General features: G+C 37.6%; 1 long non-coding RNA gene across 1 annotated transcript in view; it reads right to left on the reverse strand.

Annotated features, from left to right (window-relative positions):
* Positions 1-1,708: 1,708 nt before the first annotated feature.
* The window catches only part of LOC103093340 (uncharacterized), a 30,595-nt gene continuing 8,343 nt past the window's right edge, over positions 1,709-23,960 (reverse strand). The window contains exons 2-3 of the long non-coding RNA XR_461656.3: positions 22,318-22,410; positions 1,709-2,050 (exon numbers count right to left, since the gene is read on the reverse strand). This is a non-coding gene — a long non-coding RNA (uncharacterized LOC103093340). The remainder of the gene's footprint in view (positions 2,051-22,317; positions 22,411-23,960) is intronic.

The following is a 23,960-nucleotide window of genomic DNA, read 5'->3' on the forward strand; positions in this document are numbered from 1 at the left end:
TTAGGCTTCCAGACTTGTGATTTCATCTATGTAGGAAACTCCTTGGTACAATTTCCATGAGTTTCCAGCCTGGAGGGAGGGTTGGGAAATGGGAGGAAAACCTGGCTATTGCCCCAGAGGCAAAAATTCTCCTCTCTTCACCCAAGGAAAGGGAAGAGAGTAAGAATCATCCCACTGTGTGAAAATAGTCCAACTATGCTCCATGCTATCCATGATGAAGTTCAATTGGCCGCAAGGACCCTCTCTGTTGCCTCTGGGAATTTCCATCCACTTGCCCATACCATTCATTCACCTCTATAGGTTACGTCATGGCCTAGGTAGGATTCCTATTTCTTTTCTTCCTTACAGTTTTGTTTGTTTTTTTAAACCCTTACCTTCCATCTTAGAATCAGTTCAAAATATCAGTCCCAAGTCAGAAGAGTGGTAAAGACTCTGTACCTTTTCAATAGGGGTTAAGTGACTTGTCCAGAGTCACACAGCTAGAAAATCCCTGAGGTCAGATCTGAACCAGGACCTCCCATCTCCAGGTCTGGTGCTCGGTTCACTGAGCCACCCAGCTGCCCCTCTTTCCAGTTTTTCACTCCCCTCCTTTCACTGTTCATCCCCTCCTTCTCACCTCCTAAAAGAGCCCACTGATGCTAAGAAGCAGCAATAATGGGACTTTGGGAAAGATGTGGACTCTACCTAACACAGGTCAGTAACATACTTGCCTGGAATCTTCCAAACATGATCAGGTAGATCTTTAATGGAAAGGGAGGAAAAGGCCAATTGCCAAAGGTATATAGCTGGAAGAATAACAGAAGTAATTCACCAGATGTAACATCTAAAGAGAAAGTGAGCAGTAAAACTGTGGTGTCAGATTATATAAATGCACAAAGTGAAGAATAAAGTGAGCAGCACATTCTCGTGTCAGCTAACAAATTTGATCTCATCATTACCACTGAGAGTTGTTGGAATGGGATTCCTAATTAGAATTTGCTTCTAGAAAGCTATAATTTTGCGGCTTCAAAGGAAACAAAATGTAGAATGATAGGGTGGAGTTAGAAGCCTTCTCTACTAATGGAGTGCCCTTTGAAGACACATCTTCAGGCATGAATAGCAAGTCCCCTGGGATTTGTAGTCTAGTGCCTTAAAGAGCAGCCTCTTTTGGGTTTAGGAAAGATGGAGGGACTATCACGTGATGTGGACCGGGATTACATGGTCACATGGGGAAGCCTGAACTCATTAGAAGACAGAACAGCTCTATGAGAGTGAAGCAGAGTTGGGAGCCAGAAAGGAAAAAATCCTCCAAACCCCAAATTAACAGTAGTCTAGCGTAGCCTCCTTCAGCCTCTCCACTTACAAGAAGCTCTGGCTGTTTTTGTCCATTCTTCTGTGACAATTGTGAGGAAGCTGCTCTCTCTCTCTCTCTCTCTCTCTCTCTCTCTCTCTCTCTCACACACACACACACACACACACACACACACACACACACCCCTTCCCCTCTATATGCTTATCCATCCATTTATGATTTTTTCTTTCTTATATTCTAAACTAGAGGTGACAAATATGTACCTTGCCAGTTTCATGGGACCCATAATCCTCTTGAATATCAACCCAATGTAATTTGGAAACATTTAACAAAATAAATAAAAATTGGATAAAACACAGATAAATAATACATGCTGCCCACAAAGATCCTATTTTATATTTGAGTTTGATACTACTATTTTAAATCGTTCTTTTATTTTGATTCTGCTTCTCTTCACATATGACACTTGTGGTCAAAACAGGAATGTATATTTCCTGTGGGAACTTTGGTCATGTCCAGAGCCGGGAGTTTTCTAGATATTTGACTACACAAATTCAAACTGCTTCCCAGTTGGCAGCTGGGGACATGCTGAGTTATTTTATAAATAATTCCATAGACTTCCATAGGCAAAACTTGAATCTTCTTTTCCATTAGACAGCTGAACCTATTGTCGTGATTGGGTGTGACTCACTAAGTCTTCAACTCTGAGAACTAGAGGCAAAAAGTATCTTCTCAATCAGCAGAAGGGAGGAAGGATATCTAAGGAAAAAAAGAAGGCAAAAAATGTAGGGGATAAAATTAATATGGCATGACAAAATATAAGATAATGTGGTCATCAATATTATGACTCAAGTCAAAATTACTTTTTATTTAGCAGCTTTATTTACAAAACAGAGGGAAAGAGTAGAGAAATGTGAAAGAGGGCAGAGTAAGCAGTCTAACTGATCACCCTAAATGTTTCTCTGGTGCCTGGCTCAACTCAGGCAGGGCTTATTAACCCTCCACTGGAGGACCCTCAGTTGGAGGGTCATTTAGCCAGAGGACCCAATGATGAATAACCACGCAGCCTCCTCTGGAAAGTAATCTCTCCAGAAGCAGGAAAGGAGTCATCTTTTCACTCATCCATGTTGTAGTCTAAGGAGGAAGGTCTAAGAGCAGTCTTACCAAATGATAGATTCCCAGGTCCACACTGAAGAAAGCCCTCCACCAGCTCCAGAACCTCAAAAGAGCTTGAAGACCTTGTGACAGAAAGTTTCATTCACTTTCAAAGTGTTTTGTGTCACTTCCTATACCTTTCTCCACTTTAGGGGACTAATTGTAGTTTTTAAATTTGCTTAGGACTGCCCAAGGGGCAGTCAATTGCTCCTAGAGGTGCAAACCCCTTTAGTAAGTAGTTTGTGGACTTCCCATAATTTAACGCTAAATATTGGTATTTTCACTTTTTGTTGATTAAATTTACAAGTAAAAAGGTGAAAGGTAATCCCATCTTCACAATCCCCACTGTGATCCTTTAGAAGACTAGGCTCCCCAACATCTACAAATGGTCTTTCCACAATACCACCATCATTTCTTCTGCCCCAATAGTCAACAGCCATAAGTAAAAGGAGAATCAAAGAGAATTAGTAGGTTAAAGGAAGAGGAATAAAAGAAAGAGGAATTGATTAATAAAATACTTATATGTTTATATATACCTGTATCCACATGAAAAAGGAGGAAAGAAAAAATGGGAAAAAAGAAGTAAAGCTCATCACCACCTTCTAGATTCTTCCTTTCTAGCCCAGACTCCTTCTCATTGATGCTAGCTGCCATCTATTTCCATTCCTCAGTTCTCAGACTCTAAATCTCACTCCTTAACGTTCATATTCTTTTCCCTCATTTGAGTACTTCATCTCTCAAATTCATGTCCCCACCCTTTACCATGCCTCCATTCTATTTCTTATCATTCCCCCCCATCAACCCCCATCAACTTTTGCTCATGGAGGCATCAACTTATAATAATGCCTTAAGGTTACAAACCATTCATATATATTTGATCCTCAAAAGAATTGAGTTAGATAGCATACAGTATATATTTTGTCCCCATTTTATAGATGGAACAATTTTTAATTATAATTTTGTCTCTTATACAAGACAATGAGGAATATGAAGATGAAAAGCAACATAGTTTTTGTCTCCAAGAAGCTTACAATCTAATAATACTAATATGGCCTCTATACTAATTATTATAATATCAGGTAAAATGTGATGGAGCCAAAGGAGAAATCAAGATCAAGATTCAAAAAACAGAGTTCTTCCTCTTTGAGATATTTGCAGTTTAATCACATGTACAACATATCCACAAATAAATATGATATGATGTGATGTGATAGGGTCAAAGGAGAGATTGAGAAAAAGAAATTGAAGGAGGAAGATATGCCTTTTAGCTAGGAGGATCATGGAAAGTTCCATGGAGAAAGAATTTAATCACAAAGAAGGAACATTTCAATGGGAAGATTTGGTGAACTCCAGGAACAGGGGAATAGCCTAAACAAATGTATGGAAGTGAAAGAATTGTGAAACAAGACTGGGAAACAGCTAAGTAATCAAATTTGGCTGGAACATAAAGTCCATGAAGGAAAGTAATTGAAAAGATAGGTTGGAGCCAGGCTGTGAATGACCTCAAATATCAAGCTAAAGGTTTTTTTTTTTTATCCTATAAGCAAAAAAGGAAGTCCCTAAAGATTTTGAGCAGGGTTGTAACATAATCAGATCTGTACATCTGGTATTATTTTTATGACTGTGTGAAAATATACTACAAAAGGGAAAAATTGGAGGTGGGGACACTAGTTAGGATGCTATTACTGTAGTCTAGATAAGAGATAATGATAGAGGGCTAAAACTCAAGTATTGCCAGTATGAGTAGACAGGAGGAAAGTGATTTGAGTGATATTGTGGATAGAACTGGCAGCACCTGATGCCTGTTAGATGTGGAGGAAGTCAGGGATGAGTCAGAGATGACTCTTAGGTTCTGAGTCTGTGACTGGAATGGGGTTAACAAAAAAGTGACTCTGCCCAGAGTGAAACAAGCTTATATGAACAGCCTCAAACCCCAGTTCTAACAGTGTACAACACTCTTCACCATCAGAATTCATGAATTCACTCTTCACCATGGAGAATTATCACCATCAACAAATAACAAAAATAAGAGACTTCCCATGTCATTAGACCTATTCCCCACATAAGTAGCATGGGAATAGAGTGGTGTGGCTTGAAGAGAGGCAGAATAGACATTTCTAGCCTCTATTCCCCTGGCCCTTCTCCAAGGGACTTTCTTTCCTGCCAGGAAGAGAAGCAGGAAATAGGGGCCAGAGGCCACTTGCTCTCTGAAAAGAAAGAGGAGAATTTTATCTGCTTCCCTAAATATTATTAGTCCAGAGAATATGATCAAATTCAAGCTAACTTCTGACCACTGGTTCATTATTGTAGGAAAGCAGGACCCTAAGCTCTATATCTCAGACTAGACCCTGTTCCCACCAAATACCAGTTCCACAGTGAGCACACACAACCCATAGCCTGGAAAACTCATCTAAATCAGAGCAAAACAGAAATGAAAGAAGGTATTAGATTATATACCCTCTAATACAGAGTAAAAGTGCTCTCTTATTGGAAGTGAGGTAATCGCTCAGAGAGTCCTTGATCTCACCCAAAACTCCCTGCAATCTCTGAAGGAACAAGCCAGGATCAGGGACATGATGGAGACTGTCCACTCCTCCGATATCTTCCCTGAGTTGATTTTCCTTCAACAACTCGAAGTGGGGCTGGCCTATTCCATCTTCCCTCTCAATACTGGAAGCCAGAAGTGCCCAAAGTGACTCACAGCTGGAGGGAGCATAGAAGATTGGTGAAGGATGCAGAGACCATCTCCACCAGGAAGGAGTGTGTCCCACACCAATGGGCTTTGGGGCAGGGTTACAAAGGTTGTCCAGTGCATCAACAAGGGATGCAACAAGAAGGTGACAGAAGTATTTTAGCATCACACCCAGGTCTAAGAGCTACCTCTTCAACTCACTTTACATGGGTTTACAGGTTGGGTCCCCAGAAAGACAACTATTCTAGTCTCCAAGGGTACCCTATGATAGACATAAAACTCATGATATACAGCTCATGAGTCCCACCAGGAAGGTTACCTTTAATAGTTAGCCAGTAGATACAATTGGATCAAAGAAAAAGCACTAAGATAGGATAGCAAAAATAGTACTACATAATAGATCTCCTTGTAAACCTGGGACATGCTCTACCACAAATGAAACATCAATGGAAGAGTAGGAACAAACTTAGAATATACCAGTAATGAGGCACATACATAGGGAACATGTGGCCAAGGCACATCTCTCTGGAGACAGATTCCCTCTTCCTTTCTTTTCCTGTTTTCTGATAAAGGTACAGGCTTCACGTGCAATATAACTGCTCCTTAGATCTGGTTCCCTCAAATTGTTCAGCTCTTTTTCTCCAAGACTTGGTGACCTCAGCTTTTTAAAGATCTCCAGGGTTATAGCCAATCTTCGGTTGGTCAAAGACACCAAGCTCCCCTTCCAATTCATCCAGAGAAACGTTTTTATACTTTATTAAGAGAGAACAGAGTATAGATATATATTTACATATTAACATATGAATTCTTCATCCTCTCTGTTATCTGCTCCTTATTTTCTGTGATTACATCAACTAGACTGGGATGGAGATGGGGAACAGGAACATCCCAACCACTATTTTATGAAGGTTAATCTAGCAATATAGCATAGAATGGATTGGAAGCAGGAAAAAAAGGAAAGACTGGAAGCAGAGAGACTATTAGACTATTGTAGTGATCTAAGAGGGAGGCTTTGGCTCAAGTCCTGCCATGTGGAATGGAAAGGAAAGGTTAAATTGAAGAATATGTTACAGAAATAAGTAATGTACAACACTGATATTATTTTCACCTTGGCAGCATCATAGTCTCCCCAAATTTTTCCAAATCATCTCTGATAAACTTGATTTTAATATATTACAACCTAAAGCACAAATACAAAATCAACATTTTAAAACCAATATGACCACTTAATGTGCATTCTTTTGAGCACTGAAGCACTCCTCAAAACCACAGTGGATCAGAAATTGATCAAAACCAATACCGGAGAATAAAGGGTTCATAGGTTTGTTTAAAAACAAGCAAACAAAAAACAAGGCCAGGAAGAAATTTCTAACCCATCCCCAAAAAACCTATTTTGCAAAGAGAGCCACTTTCATTCTACCTACCACTGCCAATCTGTAATTCAATCAAAGAACTTCTTTCTCTGGATATCTTTTGTAGCACTGCCATCTTCAGACCCTTCAAATCTTTGTTTTAGATTTATCCTTAAAAAGGCTTCCTGGAGTCATAAGGTATTTATCCCATGAATGGACAAATACAAATAAATGTATCAATAAAACATTCTCTTCTTCCTCTGTTAGGTCCATTTGACACTTTTCAAATATAATTTTGAGTTTTTAAGGACAGTACCTCTAAATAAATGTGGTACTGATATAGCCTAAAATTCATTAGCTTTTGGGGCAGTCATATCATATCATTGTCCCATGTTGTGTTCATAGTTAACTAAAACATCAAAATCTTTTTCACAAGAATTATTGCCTAGACAGATCTCCCCAGTCTTATACTTGGACGGTAGAGTTCTTGAAACAAGTGAAACTTATTCTATTTATTCCTATTACATTTGGGGCTCTTAGATTTGACCAATTATTGTAACCCATTGAGAACTTTTTGGACTCCAAGTTTGTCCATCTTCCAGGTTCCTGACAAGTGTGCTACATAGGACTTCACCCAAGCCATTGTTAAAAATGTGAAAAGGGACAAGACAGAGGAAATAACATTAGAAATCTCTTTTCTGGTTAACCTTAATCCATTCATCAGTATTCTACTCAGCAGTGTTTCCTAATTTTGTTTTTTACCATTCCACCTCCATACATTTCAGAAGGTAACTCTTGGACTGAGTCTTCGAAGAAAGCAGACATTACAAGAGGTGGGGATGAGGCAAGAGCCCATTCCATGCATGAGGGACAGCCAGTGCGAAGGAGCCAAGGCAGATGGCAGAGGACAAGGCCAGAGCCTGGTAGGGAAGCGTGTTAGGTAGTGCACCGTAAGTAGACCTACAGGTTGGAAGGGAGTAATGCATATGAAGATGAGAAAGATAGGATGAGGCCGGGTATATAAAGTTTTGGAGGGAAACAGGAATTTATATTTGATCCTAGAGAAAATTGATGGAGAGCCTAAGCTAAAAAGGGGGTAGTAAAAAGGGGGTAAATTAACAAATAATAGACCCAAAAGAGAAGATAAAGTTGTTTGAGGACACTTCTTTCATTGTTGTATTATAAGATAAAGACAGATCAAGAAGAACTTTAAAAGAACTTCAAGTTCTAAAACACTCTGATTTTCTAGGGTTTGCATGATGTCATTAGAAAATATAAATCCCTTTAGGGGCAGCTGGGTAGCTCAGTAGATGGAGAGCCAGGGCTAGAGACAGGAGGTCCTAAGTTCAAATCTGACCTCAGACACTTCCTAGCTGTGTGATCCTGAGCAAGTCACCTAACACCCATTGCCTGATTTTTATAAAAGAGAGAATTTGCAAGGCAAGCCAAGCATGCAATGTGACCTTTTGATTGACAGATGATGTCTTTTGCTTTGTGTTGCATGCTTGGCTTGCCTTGAAAATTCTTTTCTTTTACACTGACCCTTACTACTCTTCTGCCTTGGTATTGGTTCCAAGGCAGAAGGTAAGGGTTTTGTTAAAAATAAATAAATAAAATAAAAATAAAATATAAATCCCTTTAAGCAGGATTCACAGCTTCACACCGATATTAGATGCCAGTAATTAAACCTGTAAAAGTAGAATAGAACAGTTAGGACTAGGAGGAGGCAAGCAAGGCATTATACTTTATATGTCTATTATATATAAATATATTTATATAAAATATAAATACAATATATTACACTATACATACATAAAGTAAAAAAAGATATAAAAAGAAAAGAAAATATAAATATTTAATATAATAATTAATATAATATAATAAATGATGAATGAGTAAATAAATAAAAATAAATAATAAATGATAATAAAATTATATATATGTATATATATATAGTGAGAGTATTCTGTTGTAATTGATTTAGAGGAAGCTCTCTATGTGTCCTGGGCATATAGACCTGTTTCACTGCTGTGCTTAGCAAGTGCTTAATAAATGTTTACTGATTGCTCAATTAATGTTTACTATTCAGGGAATTATGATATAGATATTAGTGGTTAGAATAACAGAGATAAATAAGTCAAGGCCATTCTTTTTTTCAAGGTTTACAATCTGTTACTCCAATATTGAAATGGATCTGTGATCTCTTTGATGTGGACGGTCCCTCCAACAATGGAGATCCCGATGGCATCCATGCTTTCCTATCCTCTGAGGCCCTTGTGGGTGTTCTCTCATAAGTTCACATACATGCTAAGGAAAGTATACTAACTAGGCGGTAGAGAAGAATGATCACTGGAAGACCCAAAGCTCACATTCTGCCTCAGGTACTGGCGAGCTCTGTGACCTTTGGCAAATTACTTCTATGTCTCAATTTCCTTATCTTTAAAATGATGCTAATTATAGCATCCAGAGTTATGGTGAGAATCAAATGAAGTAACATATATAAAGTGTTTTGTAATCCTCAAAAGGATAATATATAAATATTGGCTTTTATTGTTATTACTAGCAAGGAAGCAATAGGTTGTACACGAGTTGTGTTTTGTTCCCATTATGTGATGAAACCATCTCTCATTTCTAGCTTATGATATTCTATTTTTTTCACATCATTATTTTATATTTATTATTTATTTCTATTTCTAGCATTTAAAAATATTATTATTTATTATGATATTCGAGTTTATAATACCTGATATGCTCACATTCTTCCTGTTTCCTTTTTTGGTTCTCTGTCATGGTTTGCTCTCACACTTTGCCATTCATTGGCTTGTGGTACTTACTTTTAATAATTCTTTGTAGTTGGAGGTATTGCATGAGTTTCTGCCCTACCCCGCCTGTAGACTTATTTTTTAAATAAACTTTTACTTCTGGGAGAAATGTGGAGTTTGAAGAGCAAGTCTAAGACCTGGATAAACGCTATAGAATGTCCATAATCTGAAGAACGTGCATTCTTTACTCATTTGATTTTCCATGTGGAGATAGTTAAATAAAATCGTTTGAGTAGTCATGTATCTTTTCCAAGTGGTTTAGCAATGCTGTCTAGAGCTGGATGCAACCAGTATCATGTCATCTGCAAAAAGGAGCCTCTGTAAGCCCCCACCCACAGCCAATCCTTCATTTGGATTCCATCTTGGTCTGCTCCATGACACCAGGGAACACTTTTGGCAAGAGGATGTCGCCCTGTTTTATATCTTGTCCTGTATGAAAGACTAGAATCAGCGAGCAAAATCTCATTGTATCTGTAAGAAGTCTTTGAAAATGGACCCGTATCCTGAGCCTTTCCGCTCCAACTGATAAACCTTCTGTCTGTCTGGGGCTTGGAACCAGAAGTTAGACGTGAATGGCTTCCGGAGTTCTTAAAGTGGCATCCTTAGACTGGGAGAGAGAGAGGCCGAGAGGAAGGTGGACGGAAGGCCTTCACAGCTCTGAGTCAGAAGCCATTGGCAGCCCAAGAGCCAGGAGCAACAGGAAAAGCAAAGTCATGCTGATGTGATCAGGACCATCGCAGGCCTGCGGGAGCAGAGGATGCAGGCTGCAATGACTCATTGTACCGGCTTCTTTAAGAACCCAGGAAATTGCCCAAATTCCTTTTCCTACCTCTGTCTATTGAGAGATGCCCTAACATCCTCGGCACGATTTTTCGTCCAGGTGTTTCTAGTGACCTAAATTTTTTCTCCACCAAAAAGAGGCCAGGGGTTAGTTAGAAATAAGCACATTTAAATTAGGGCAGAGAGTCAAACTTTTGTCTAAATGGTCAGATTTTTCCCAGCTGGGGGCTCTGAACTAATGTGATTGGGCTACTGTTAGTTTAACCTAAACACCATAAAACAGTTGAGGAGGGACTCCAGACTGAAAGTGTTTTTATATAGCCCCTAAGCAAAAAAGGGGGTTAATTGCTTTAACAGAGTTTTGCTGATTAAGCTTCCAGAGATAAGGGGGATGAGGAGACAAAGGAGACAGAGAGAGTGGTGACAAATATCTCTTTGTAAGGCAGTTTAATCTAATGTTTGTTAGTGGAGGCACTTAGTTTAGACTTAGTTGGCTTACAGGAATTAAATTTATGTATGAAATTATTGTAGTCTATGCCAATGTCCTTTCTTTGACAAAATTAATAAAGCAATCAGTAAACATTTATTAAGCATCTACAATGTGCTTGGCACTTCGCTAAGTGCTAGAGATATAAAAATAAAAATTGAATGGTCTCTGCCCTCAAGAAGTTTACATTCTATTGGGTGAAATAACATGTATATCTTATTTTTTTAATTAATTACTTGTTCTATAATTACTAGATTATATATTTTTCAACTTGAAATATAAATAAAAGTTTTTTAAAAGTCCATATTTTTATTTCATCTTACATTATTATTTTGTGTGGCATAAAGAGGCAAAGAACTATTTAAGTCCATAGGAATCTATTGGGAGAAATAACATGTATATCTTATTTTCTAATTAATACCTATTAGCACTCCAATGCAGCTGAGAAAGTCTCCAGGTGCAACGACTTCGTGCCACTGGACCCAGGCTTCCAACACTGAGAGTGGGACTGTCTCTGTGCATCGACTTTTCCACTTAAATCTCCTTCATGCACAAGTGTCTTTGTGCACACTCATCTATCATAGATGAAAGCGCACAAAGACAATCGTCATCCTCGGTTACCGAGGGACTACTACTACCAATTAATTACTTATTCTATAATTACTAGATTATATATTTTTCAACTTGAAATCGAAATAAAAGTTTTTAAAAGTCCATATTTTTAATTTAATCTTACATTATTATTTTGTGTTGCATAAAGAGGCAAAGAACTATTTAAGTCCATAGGAATCTATTGGGTGAAATAACATGTATATCTTATTTTTAATTAATTATTTGTTCTATAATTACTAGATTATATATTTTTCAACTTGAAATCTAAATAAAAGTTTTTAAAAGTCTATATTTTTAATGACTTCATCTTACATTATTATTTTGTGTTGCATAAAGAGGCAAAGAACTGTATTTAAGTCCATATGAATCATACAGAGTCATAAAATGCCGCTTAGTATATTTGTATATGATTGCAGATGAGACTCTTGCTTCTTAAAGGAAAATGTAGCCACTTGTAAAATTTTGAGTTTTTTTTAAAGAAATGTCTTTTATATAAACAGGTTTTAAATGCATTTTTTAGGGGGAGGTTCCTTCATATTTTTACTTGTATCATAAATCATGTGCATAGTTTTTTATAAAAATGTAACACAGGATCATTACTGAATATTGAATATTTGCATTAAATTTCTTGAACTTTACATTTTTTTTTCTCAAAGTATTCATAGTATGTAGGTTTGAAGCTACCGTGAAGGCCAAGAGTCTTCAGCTCTTCACAGCCTTAGTCCTAACCCATATTTTCCAAAGTCTTGCCATTTTCACCTATTTCTACCTTTTGCATGGTAGTCATAGAATATCAAACTCTATGTTGATTTAATTTGATGGATCTTGCATATTAGATTTTTTCTTACCTCTTTGTCCTCAACAACAAAGGTCAGTGCATAAAATGCTATTATTTTCATCATGGTCTTTTTGCAAGTATTTGCCATAAGCAATGCAATATGAGATAAACAAATGTCACAGGAATGATGCTCTTTTTTTTCCTTTAGATGCATTTGTAAAAGTCAATTTTGTCAGTTCTTTCATTTGCCTTTTTAAGGAGGACCTGCGAGGTATCATCACAAGGTCTTTTGGTTTCTTTTATAGTAAGAATGTCAAAATTTGTTTTGCTTCATTTGTTGCAATGAGTCATTCGTTTCAGAAGTATGTTCCTTTTTGGGTGAACGGACAAGGATATTGCAATCGGAGTACAAACAGTTAAAGTGTGTAGAGGATCTAAAAATTGTATCATTCTTAGTAACCACGGCTGAATAGGAAGGGGACCACTCATGGCTGAGGGTACTTTTTTGATTATTTGTTTGATTCATGGGTCAACATAGCCAACGAATTTGATTAAAGTGGCCAGCCTACTGGCTCTACGACACTGTACTTCTCTAGCCTGGCCTTCACAAAATGGGGTACATAGTACAATACCCAAAGTCCTTCCATCATTGCAGAGCTCAGCTTAGCTTCCACATTGCTATTAGAGTCTTGGAGATCCTAGGAGCAGGACTCTGTATGTCAATCTAGGAAGCTTTTAACAATTTGGTGATGATAATGAGAATGTTGTTGTTGTTTGGTTGTATCTGATTCTTGGTGACTCCATTTGGGGTTTGCTTGGCAAAGACCCTGGAGTGGTTTGCCGTTTCTTTCTCTAACTCATTTTGCCAAATGAGGAAACTGAGGCACAGCTAGTAAGTATCAGAGGTCAGGTTTGAACTCAGGAAGATGAGTCTTCCTGATTTCAGGCCTACTACTCTGTCCACTGCTTCAGCTAACTGTCCATAATGAGGATGTAGTCAGGAGATCATCACAAAGTATTCAAATGTAGGTAGAAAATATCTGAACAACTCTATACCGGAGATTTATAAGATTATAAGGATTCCTACTAGATGTAGCTAAAATAGTTATTAAATAATCCTAATCATTGAATGCATATGAAATAGAAATCTAGCCCTATGTAGACGATCTGGACTCATAAATAGAGGTCTTCCACAGAAAGTAATTTTTAAGGGGTCTTCTCTAGAAAGACAATAACAAATGGCATGTCATTGGAGTCTATAAAACCATGATAGGATCACTACAGAAAAATGTTATAAGGGAGCAGCTGGGTAGCTCAGTGGATTGAGAGCCCAGCCTAGAGACGGGAGGTCCTAGGTTCAAATCTGGCCTCAGACACTTCCCAGCTGTGTGACCCTGGGCAAGTCACTTAACCCCCATTGCCTAGCCCTTACCACTTTTCTGTCTTGGAACCAATATACAGTATTGACTCCAAGACAGAAGGTATGGGTTTAAAAAAAAAAGAACAATGTTAATAGCAAAAATGATCATACTTCACAAATTTATATATTTAATGACAGATAAGTTGGTTACTTTATAAAACTAGGATAAGTTATTATAAAAAAATCAAATGGACAAGAAAATCAAGAACTATGAAAAAAAAATCTGATAAAGCGCGATTTACCTTTCCAGATTTCAAAATATATCATAAAGCAAATATAATCCAAACTACCTGGTTCTACTAATCATAAATTACTGGAAAAATTATACTACAATATGACAAAAATGAATTTAAATTCACAACTCACATTATATGCTATAAAAATTCTAACTAGAAAAATATTTTTAAAAATCATTTTAAAATTGGAAGGATGCAAAATTATATATCTGTTATGGAGAAAGGAAACTTATCTGTTGAACAGGCAGAGGAATTTTCAAAAACAAAATAAATGTATTTGATTACATAATGAAAAAAGAGTTTGGACAACACAAATAATATATCCAAAATGAAAAGAAAACAAATACCTGGGGAAGATTGTGGAAGGAAATAGATCTGACAAAATCTGGCATCCAGGATCAATAACCAAATCATAAAAAATTATGAAGAATAATGCCTATTCTCCAATAGATAAAATGTAAAGATATGCACATGAGCAATTTTTTGATCAGAGAAATGCAAATTGTTAATAATGATTTGAAAAAGTTCAGATAATAATAATAGAGAAATGAATGTTTAAAATGATACTGAACTTTCACCTCATATCCATCAAGTTGGTAAAATAATTTAAAACCAATCAAATGAAGCATTGCTGGGAATATAGGGGAAAAAGGTCATTGGTTACCTCAATGGTGAGACTACATAGTGGTTTGGGGAGAGCAATCAGACCAGGGTGCATAGAAATTTCAAAAATCATATCCTTTGCCCTGCTGATCCCACTTGTAGAGTGTATCTCACAAACAAAAGTCTTTAGGGAGCAAGGAAGGCCTTGACAACTGGCAAAGGTTGCTCTGATAATAATAGTCATAATAATGGTTCTAAAAACTATTTTATTCCCATGGGGGAGGGAGGATTCCTCATCAGCAAAGCATCATTTAGCTAAAGCATTCTGCTGCTTACCAAGGCCTTTTGCCCCTAAACTGTTTCCCCTGGATTACATTCACTTAAAACTTGTTCTCCCTGGCAGCAGAAGCTTCCTTGTTGTTCTCTCATTTTTCCCTCTTATAGTTCCTCTTCTATGATTTCCCTTTTCATTTCTAGGCTGCTTTTCCATCTGTTGAACCCCCTTCCCTAGAACCCTCCTTTTTGGGCTGATCGCAGAACATGGACTGCTTAATAGTATACTTTCTGCCCCCCAAACCCCTGCTTGCCTCACTATACAAGTGTACCAAAATCCAAGGTAACTCGGAGGTCTTTAGGGAACAAGGACCCTAAAATTTTGACTCAAATTACTCTAATAATAATGGTTATAATAATAATATTTATTTAGCATTTTAGATGTGTTATCTCATTTGAACTGCACAATGATCCAGTGATTGATGTACTAAATGGATAATTATTCCCATTTTACATATGGAAAAAACTGCAGCTCAAAGAATTTAAATGACTTGCCCATGCCTTATGCTATCAAGTATCATAGGTGGGATTTGAATCCAAGACAGCCCAACTCCAGCTTCAGTACTCTATCCCCTCTGCAATTCTGTATCTCTTTAAGTTCTTCTTAGCCAAAAACCTCCAAAACAATAGTGATTCCAACAGCTTCTGGAGGATTATCATTTTTTTAATCTTTTTTTTTTATCATTTCCTTTAGGAAGAATCTTTGGGACTTGTCCTCCCTACTCTTTCCATTTCTCTGTCAATTTGACCTTCAGAAAACACTGCTCTATCTTGAGAAAAAAAAAATTTAAGAGGGCAAGAGACATTTTCAGAGCTTGATTTTATTTTTTTTAAACCCTTACATTCCGTCTTAGAATCAATACTGTGTATTGGCTCCAACGCAGAAGAGTGGTAAGGGCTGGGCAGTGAGGGTTAAGTGACTTGCCCAGGGTCACACAGCTGGGAAGTGTCTGAGGCCAGATTTGAACCTAGGACCTCCCGTCTCTAGGACTGGCTCTCAATCCATTGAGCCACCCAGTTGCCCCCCAGAGTTTTATTTTTAGCAAAGAGAAATTGGGAAACAATTTCCAAGTCCAACTTTCAGGATTCAGCTGAACAAGTTGTGATAGGTTGATATAATAAAATACTATTGCATCATTAAATTACAAATATGAGGAACACAAAGAATTATGGAAATCCTTGTAGGAAGTAATTTACAACAAAGAAAACATAGAAAAAAATAAGATAGATTATAACTATAAAAGTCAAGAAAATGTATAAGCACATTGGTGGAAAAGGGATCAAAAGAGAATTCATTCTATATTTTTGTCATGGTGGCCAGAACTGGGGATGTCTCAGCATCTTTTTAGTTGGGTCTCTTTTTGGTTTGATTCTGTCAGTTGTGACAACTCAGGAGTTTTCTCATGGTTATATATCTCAAGAAATCCATGCGTCTTGTTAAAAGAAAAAACTGGCCCTGAATTGATTCATTAGTCATTGTTTTCATGTTTCTTTGATTATATTCAGACAGACACCTGGAAAGAGTGAAACACCTTTTTTTTTTTTTAAACATTTTGGGGAATTGTACACATTCATTTTCCCCCTTCCAATTTGGAGGTACCCTAATCTTTCCTCCAATTAGAAATTAGATTACTTGATGTCATATCCTGGTTAGTTGTTTCCTTTTAATTAATTGGTGTTCTTTGATTGTTTTTATAGTCTGTCTTCCCCTATATTCAGCTTTCAAAACTTTCTTATGGATTTCCTTCTCTAGGAAACCTCCCTGGCATAACTCCATCAGACTGATGATTTCATGCACTTTGGCCACCCCAAATATATGTATATATATATTATATATATATATATTATATATACACATATATAATATATCTGTCTTCATATACCACCAGCTATGTATGTGTTTCTTTTAGCATGTAAGTTCCTTGAGGGAAGTTATTATATGGCCAGGGTCTAACATAGTGCCTGGCATGCAGTAATCACTTACTAAATGTTTGCATATTAACAAATTTGTAAACTAGATTTCTAGCTAAGCCTAAGGCATTTTTCATGGAAATCATTGGGTTTGGTGGAGAGAATATTGCACTGTGTTAGCATTTCTCCAATTAGGAGAATCTGGTAAAAGATGTCTCAGGTTTGGCTAAAAACCCAAGTTGCAGAATAATAATTTAAACCATATGAAGACTGGTCGAAAGAAGTCAGATCTTTGTCTAAAGGGAATGTAGAACAGAAACCATAGCCCAAGGAGAGATAAAGTATATATATACAAGGGGAGGAAACAAATGAAAAATTTGGAAACTTCTGATTGTCATCATCTATGCACCAAGAGAGTCCAAGTAAATGGTCATTAGGGCTAGACTACTCAAGAGACATTTGGACATTGCTTGGTGGAATAGCCTGCACATTTCTGGGAGTGGAAAATTATCAATAAAGGTAGATTTAATATCATATATTTCAGGGTGTTTGAAATATATGTTTTTGAAAGTTTGAAAACTTTGGTTAGGCAAAGTAGGTAAAAATCTCCTCAATACCCACTTTGCTCCTGTCATTGACAATGGGTTGAAGATGCAGAATTTTAGAGCAATCTAAAAGTGGGATGGGATGATGTAGTTTGGGAGGTGAGGGGTTTCCCTCAAAGGATCATAAATATAGAGCCAGAAGAGATCTCTGAGGTGACCTAGTCCAACCCTCTTATTTTACAAACAAGGAAACTGAGGCCCAGAGAAAGGCAATTACTTGCCTAAGGTAATAAGTGACAGAGATAGAATTTTAACTAAGATTTCATGACTGTGAACATAGTAGGAAAGTTCAGTATTCTTCCCACTGCCCCATGCTTTCTCTCCATGTCAGGTATATCATAGAAGGGATGCCTTTTCAGGTACAAATTGGATTGAATAGCCTTGAAGGCCCCTTCTGTTGCTAAAATTCTATAAACTTCTTAACAAGTAAAATAGTCCAAGAGTGGAGTGGACTGGTTTGGGAGGCAGTATATTCTCTAACACTGGATTTATGTAGGAGAATGAATGTAAAACTGAAAACAGACAGGAACAGCTAGAGCTTCTTTTCCAAGGGGAGTTCCTTTCTACCACTTCACTCTCTTGCCCAGACCTTCCACCAAGGGTCCCATGGCCATCCCATCCTTCTCCCAGATCTACCATTCTGCCAGGGAGAGTGCCTGAATGGATCCTTGTCCACAGCAGTCACCAAAGATCAGTGCAGGATTGATGCAGTAATTAGGATGCTCTTTCCTACCAAGAATAAACTCAGCTCTCCATGATCCCTGTCCTCTTTCCTCACTTTTCACTGTGCCCTCCACTAGTATTAACAAACTTCCCACTTATTCTCTAATTTCCATTTTTTGATCTCTGAAACCAAGATTTCTGTTGAAGACACCAACATCCTTTGGCATTTTCTACCTGTTCTTTCTCTCACACCCCAACACACAAGTCTAGGAAAAGGATTTGGTATCCTGTCCACTTCATTCTATGACTTCCAGACTCCCCCTCTTTGTCACCATAAGTCAACAGTCACCTATTGTCCTTTAAAGTTCATTCCATCCTTTCCAGATTTTTGTTATTATCAACTATGAACCTCTAGGCAATTCTCCCTACTCCCAATGAGTTCAGTACCTGGCTTCTCAGTTTTCTTTTCCCCAATCCCTTTCCCAATTGAATACTTTAATCAAATCCTCAAGTCGAATGTCATCTAACTCAAGTCTACCTCAATCATTACCCAACCTTCTTCTGAATTTGCTCCACATTTCAGAATTCCCAGGTATACCTCTGACCATATGGTCATTTGAAGATGAACAGATGGCTCCTCCTCAGATATGGCTTGGACTAGATGACTCCTGAGGTCACTTTAGACTCTAATTGTAAGTAAGAGGGTAGGAAAAAAGTCACCCATAGAGTACTGTGAAGATAAATTTGACTCTCCCCTGATTGTGAAAATGAAAATACTTAATTCTCCCCTGATTATAACAATGAAAATATTTACCTCTCCTCTGATTGTGAGAATTAAATTGTAACCCCTGACTATTTTTTCCTCAGGAAGTAACAGCTCCTTTTAAAGAGGCTTCTTTTTTGTCACTTCCTGTGTCTTCCTAATTTTATGTCTACCAATCACAGTTGAAGTCCTGCACTAGGACTGCCCAGGAGGCAGTCAGTCGATTCTGATTCGTCACCCACTATTGCACACATGGGTCACAGACCTCCCACTTTATGATTAAGTGGGATGTTTGCATTTTTGGTGATTAGATCTAAAAATTGACAGATCTCCATACTTAACTTTAAATAGGGTGTTTACATTTATAGGGATTGAATCTAAAAATAGCCAGGGGTTACACTTTAATCTTCACAATCAGGGGAGAGTTAAGTATTTTCATTTTCACAATCAGGGGAGAGTCAAATTTAATCTTCACAGTACATTTAGCAGGGAACAGAGGTAGAGATCATATTAGATTGTGGACTCCCATTAAGGGTAGGGCTATTTTATTCTGAATACAAGTGTGTTTGAGTCATGTTCGAAATGAGGCAACAGTGATACAACAGGCCAAAAAGATGCTATTGTATTAAGCTGCATCAATGGATGCACTGTATTCAGAATGAAGAAGCTCATAGGTTCAGTGTACTCTGTCCTGGTCAGCCCATATCTGGAATATTGTATGCAATTCTGATGAGCACATTTTAGGAGAGTCATTCTCAAACTGGACTGTATCCAAAAATTGCCAACCAAGATAGTGAAAGGACTGGCAAATAAGACATGTGAAGATTGGCTGATTGAAAGAGGGATGTATAGCCTGGAAAAAAGGAGGGCATGATTTTTATCTTTTAGTATTTGAAGGGCTATCAGATAAAAGAAGGATTAGTCTTGTTCCATTTAGTCCCAGAAGGCAGAACTAAGAACAATGTGTAGAAAAAATAAAAAGTAGTTTGGGCTTCTTAGAAGGCAAAACTTAATCATCAGAATTCTCCAAAAGGGGGCTGCCGTAGAAGACCATATCTTCCCCCTTTACTTGAAGTTTTTAAGCAGAGACAAGTTCATGATGGATGTTCTTTTTAAAAAAAAAATCTGTGTGTGTGTATATGTGTGTGTGTTCCTATACAGATATGGATCAATTTATTTTTATGTAATTTTTTATATTTTAAAATTTAATTTATTAATTTAATCTGAGATCATTTTCAACTATGACATACTGTGACTCTGGGAAGTTTCACTGTAGGTGCTATCTTGCTGTTGAATAGAACTTAGCTCCTTTCTTTTGAGGAGGTTCTCTTAAGTGGGTTCTCTTTCCTCCAAGGCAAATCGAATCCCCTGTACAGATGAACAGATGAACTTCAAGAGTTACTATAGCTGAACAAATTGTGATATATGATAGTGATGGAACTGGAGGAATTCCATCTGAACTGGAAAGACCTCCAGGAATTTATGCAGAGTGAAAGGAGCAGAACCAGAAGAACATTGTACCCAGAGACGGATACACTGTGGTACAATTGAATGTAATGGACTTTTCCATTAGTGGCAATGCAGTGATCCTGAACAACCCGGAGGGATGTATGAGAAAGAACACTATCCGCATCCAGAGAAAGAACTGTGAAAGTAGAAACACAGAAGAAAAACAACTACTTGATCACATGGTTCGATGGGGATATGATTGGGAATGTAGACTCTAAACGATCACCCTAGTGCAAATATCAATTATATGGAAATAGGTCTTGATCAATGACATGTAAAACCCAGTGGAACTGCTCGTTGGTTACAGAGGGTGGAGGAGGGAGGAGGGAAGGGAAAGAATATGAATCTTGTAACCATGGAAAAATTTAAATTAATTAATTAAATAAAAATTTTCCATAAAAAAAGAGTTACTATAGCTGCATCCATCTCATAGAGGAAGATGGATCCCTTCAGATGTAGCTAGACTGGTCCTTGAAGAACAGAAATATAATATAGCTCACAATCAGGATCACGCTAAAAATCTTTCCAGCTCTGCAGGACCTCCGTTCCAGAGACTGCATTATCTTGGCCTAGCTCTGAATGATCCAGAGTCAATCTCTATCCCAAAAGAAGGCATTCAAGTGGAACTTTATTGAATATTTCCCTGAGTGTTATAACAAATGCCTCCAACTACATAGGCAGTTAGTAGCAACAAAGGCAGCAGGAGAGCAGGAAGGGATTCAGCTGCAATGCACCAGTCCAGATTGGTATCTTCAATCAACATGCTTGCCAAGTAGCTGCTGGAAATGTTGACTACCAGATTGGGGGAAATACAGCAAAAATAAAATGAATACAGATCAAACTGTGATGAATGGAGGAGGAATGGATAGACCAACACACAATTTATTTCTCCTAAAGCTCAGCAACAACAGCAGGGCACTGGGCTTTTGGGGTTCTTGAACCAAATAGCTTTGACTGGATGAAAATCTCCTTGACCTTTCCTTATGGACCATGGAACAGTGTTTGAGCTGTCACTTATCCAGTGTCAGAGACTTGCATGGAGCTGGAGGGGAACCAGGTACAAATACTGTAATGCTGTTGAACTAACTACATTTCCAAATGAATTATCTTTCAGATGGTTCTGTAGATGAGCAAAGCTCACTTAATAATGAGAAAGACTTACCTATGTAGAGTTATTCCTTTCAGTTGTACAAAAAGCTTCCTCATGGCTTAGGTCAATTAAATTCAGTTTAATCCAATGTGCATTTTAAAATATAATAACCAAGTTTGGCCTCGAGAATGGATAAGAAATGTTCTAAATGTTACATGTACTGTAGAATGTTGATGGTGTGTTGATTAGTTTTACAGAACTGGTTTTGGGGTTTTATTTTAATGTTTTCTATAAGAGAAGATTTACCACAAAGGGGAGGGAGAACGCTATATTCATTCAGAGGGCTATATTAGAAATGAATACGACAAAAGAAAGGCATCAAGAAAACTTATTTTTAAAATAGCATTTATTAAGGATCTGCTATGGTCCTAGACAGATGCTGTTCTAGGCACTGAGAATACATTATATATATATTACTACTACTACTAGTCAGCTAGCTAACTAGTTAGCATTAACCCATTTTTAAGGTTCACAAAGTGCTTTGCTTATGTTGTTATCTCATCTGATCTTCAAAGCAACCCTAGGAAGTAGGTACCACTTTCCCATTTTACAGATGAGGAAATACATAAAGTTGAAATAGGTCAAGTGTCTTGTTCAGGGTCACAAAGCAAATAATAATAGCTAACATTTATTCAGTGCTTATTGTACACCAGATACTATGCTAAGTGCTTTACTATTATTATTTCATTTGATCCTCCACGCAACCCTGTGAATTAGATGCTATTATAACCCCCCATTTTACAGATGAGGAAACTGAGGCAAACAGGTTAAATGATTTGACCCATGTCACACAGCTCGTTAATGTCTGAGGCATTATTCAATCTAAAATCTTGGAGAAAGTAGCAACTGATGTGAGTCTTGAAGAATTAAGATTTCAACAGCTACACTGAGGGAGAGAAAAGTATTCCAGATGAAGGGAACAATGAGCATGGACCCAGGGAAAGCGCTGGACATGTTGGGTGTGTTAAGTACAACTGCAAGTATAGGCACTCTCTACCTAATATTTTTCTTTGATTAATAATAATAATAGTAGCTTATAATGGGATAGATCTTCATATTTTACAAAGCACTTTTCTACAATTTTGTGAAGTAGTGAAAATAAGATGCAACTCATTTTATAGGAAAGGAAACTAAGAGCCAGGAAGCTTAACCAACCTGCTTATGGTCCCAAGACTGTTAAGATGTTAGATAGAAATAGAACAGACTTAGGTCTTCAGAATCCAAATTCACTAGCACTCTGGACAATTTCTGAAAAACATGACACAAAAGAATATGACTTTGAAATTAACATAGAGTAATTATAATTAATAGAATAAATGGAATAAGTTGAAAGCGGGCTAAATGGTGCTATGTGGCTTTGTCGCTTTATGGTTGGTAGTGAGTGAGGCTGCCATATTTGGCAGGTGCCTGGAGTTTGATTTGGCTGAAGGATGGATTCAATGAAAGAGAGTAATGGCAGATAAGGCAAGCTGCATTCTGGATTACATTAAGGGAAGGGATATAAGATAAGGCTGGAAAAATATAGTCCTCTGGAGGACCTCTGGTGTTAGACTTGGGGATGTGGACTTGATTTGAACAGACCAAAAAGAGGCACTGACAAATTTTAAGCTAGAATGGGGACATGACCAGAAATGAAATAAAAAAAATTAATATCAAGCCAGTATATATGATGAATGAGGTGCTGTTGAGACTGGTGGCAAGGAGACTGGTTAGAAAGTTACTGCTCAGGTACCCAGATCCTGTTGATTCTCCTCTTCCCTGTCTCAGATACACTCCTTTCACTCTGCTCACTACAAAAACACCCTAGTTTGGGCCTATATCACCTCTTGACTAAAATATTTCAAGAGCTTCCTGATTGGTTTCACCGTATCCAGTCTCACCCTTTTCCATTCTATCCTTCACTCAGTTGCCATATTAGTGGGATTTTTTAAAAAGTTCTCTTATATTTTTAAATTTATAGCATTCACAGATCATTTTGCTTCTGACATCTGTAAATTTTTTCTTTGAAACTTTATTAATATACTTTAAGAAAGGGGGCAACTGGGTAGCTCAGTGGATTGAGAGCCAGGCCTAGAGATGGGAGATCCTGGGTTCAAATCTGACCTCAGACACTTCCCAGCTGTGTGACCCTGGGCAAGTCACTTAACTCCCATTGCCTAGCTCTTACCACTCTTCTTCCTTGGAACCAATACACAGTATTGATTCCACGATGGAAGGTAAGGGTTAAGAAAAAAGAAAAGAAAAAATATACTATAGGAGAGGGACAACTAACTAGGTGATTCATCGGATTGAGAGTCAGGCCTAGAGTTGGGAGATTCTGGGTCCAAATCTGGACCCAGACACTTCTTAGGTTTGTGACCCTGGGCAAGTCATTTAGCCCCCATTGCCTAGCCCTTTCTGCTTTTCTGCCTCAGAACCAATATACAGTACTGATGCTAAGATGGAAAGTAAGGGTTTAAAAAAAATAAACTATAGGAGAATATAATTGATTTGTATGAGCAATAATTAAAATATTTAGGGAAAATTGCCAAACTACTTTTTAATGGGTTGAGAGTTAAGAGATTGCCTGCTATGAGTATTTACAAATTTCAATCTAATTCGTACTAAGGAAAAAGAAAAAAAGCAAAGTCATAATGTGTTCTCACCAAAGCTACAATATATTAGAAGAAAACAATACAGTGGCAGAGAGGTAGCACAGTACAAAATGAGACTTGGAGTTGGTGGGACCTGGGTTCAAATTTGGATACAGATACTTCCAAGTCGTGTGACACTGGACATGGCATTTAGTCCCAATTGCC

This window comes from Monodelphis domestica, chromosome 2, assembly GCF_027887165.1.
Source record: "Monodelphis domestica isolate mMonDom1 chromosome 2, mMonDom1.pri, whole genome shotgun sequence".
Taxonomy (NCBI): domain Eukaryota; kingdom Metazoa; phylum Chordata; class Mammalia; order Didelphimorphia; family Didelphidae; genus Monodelphis; species Monodelphis domestica.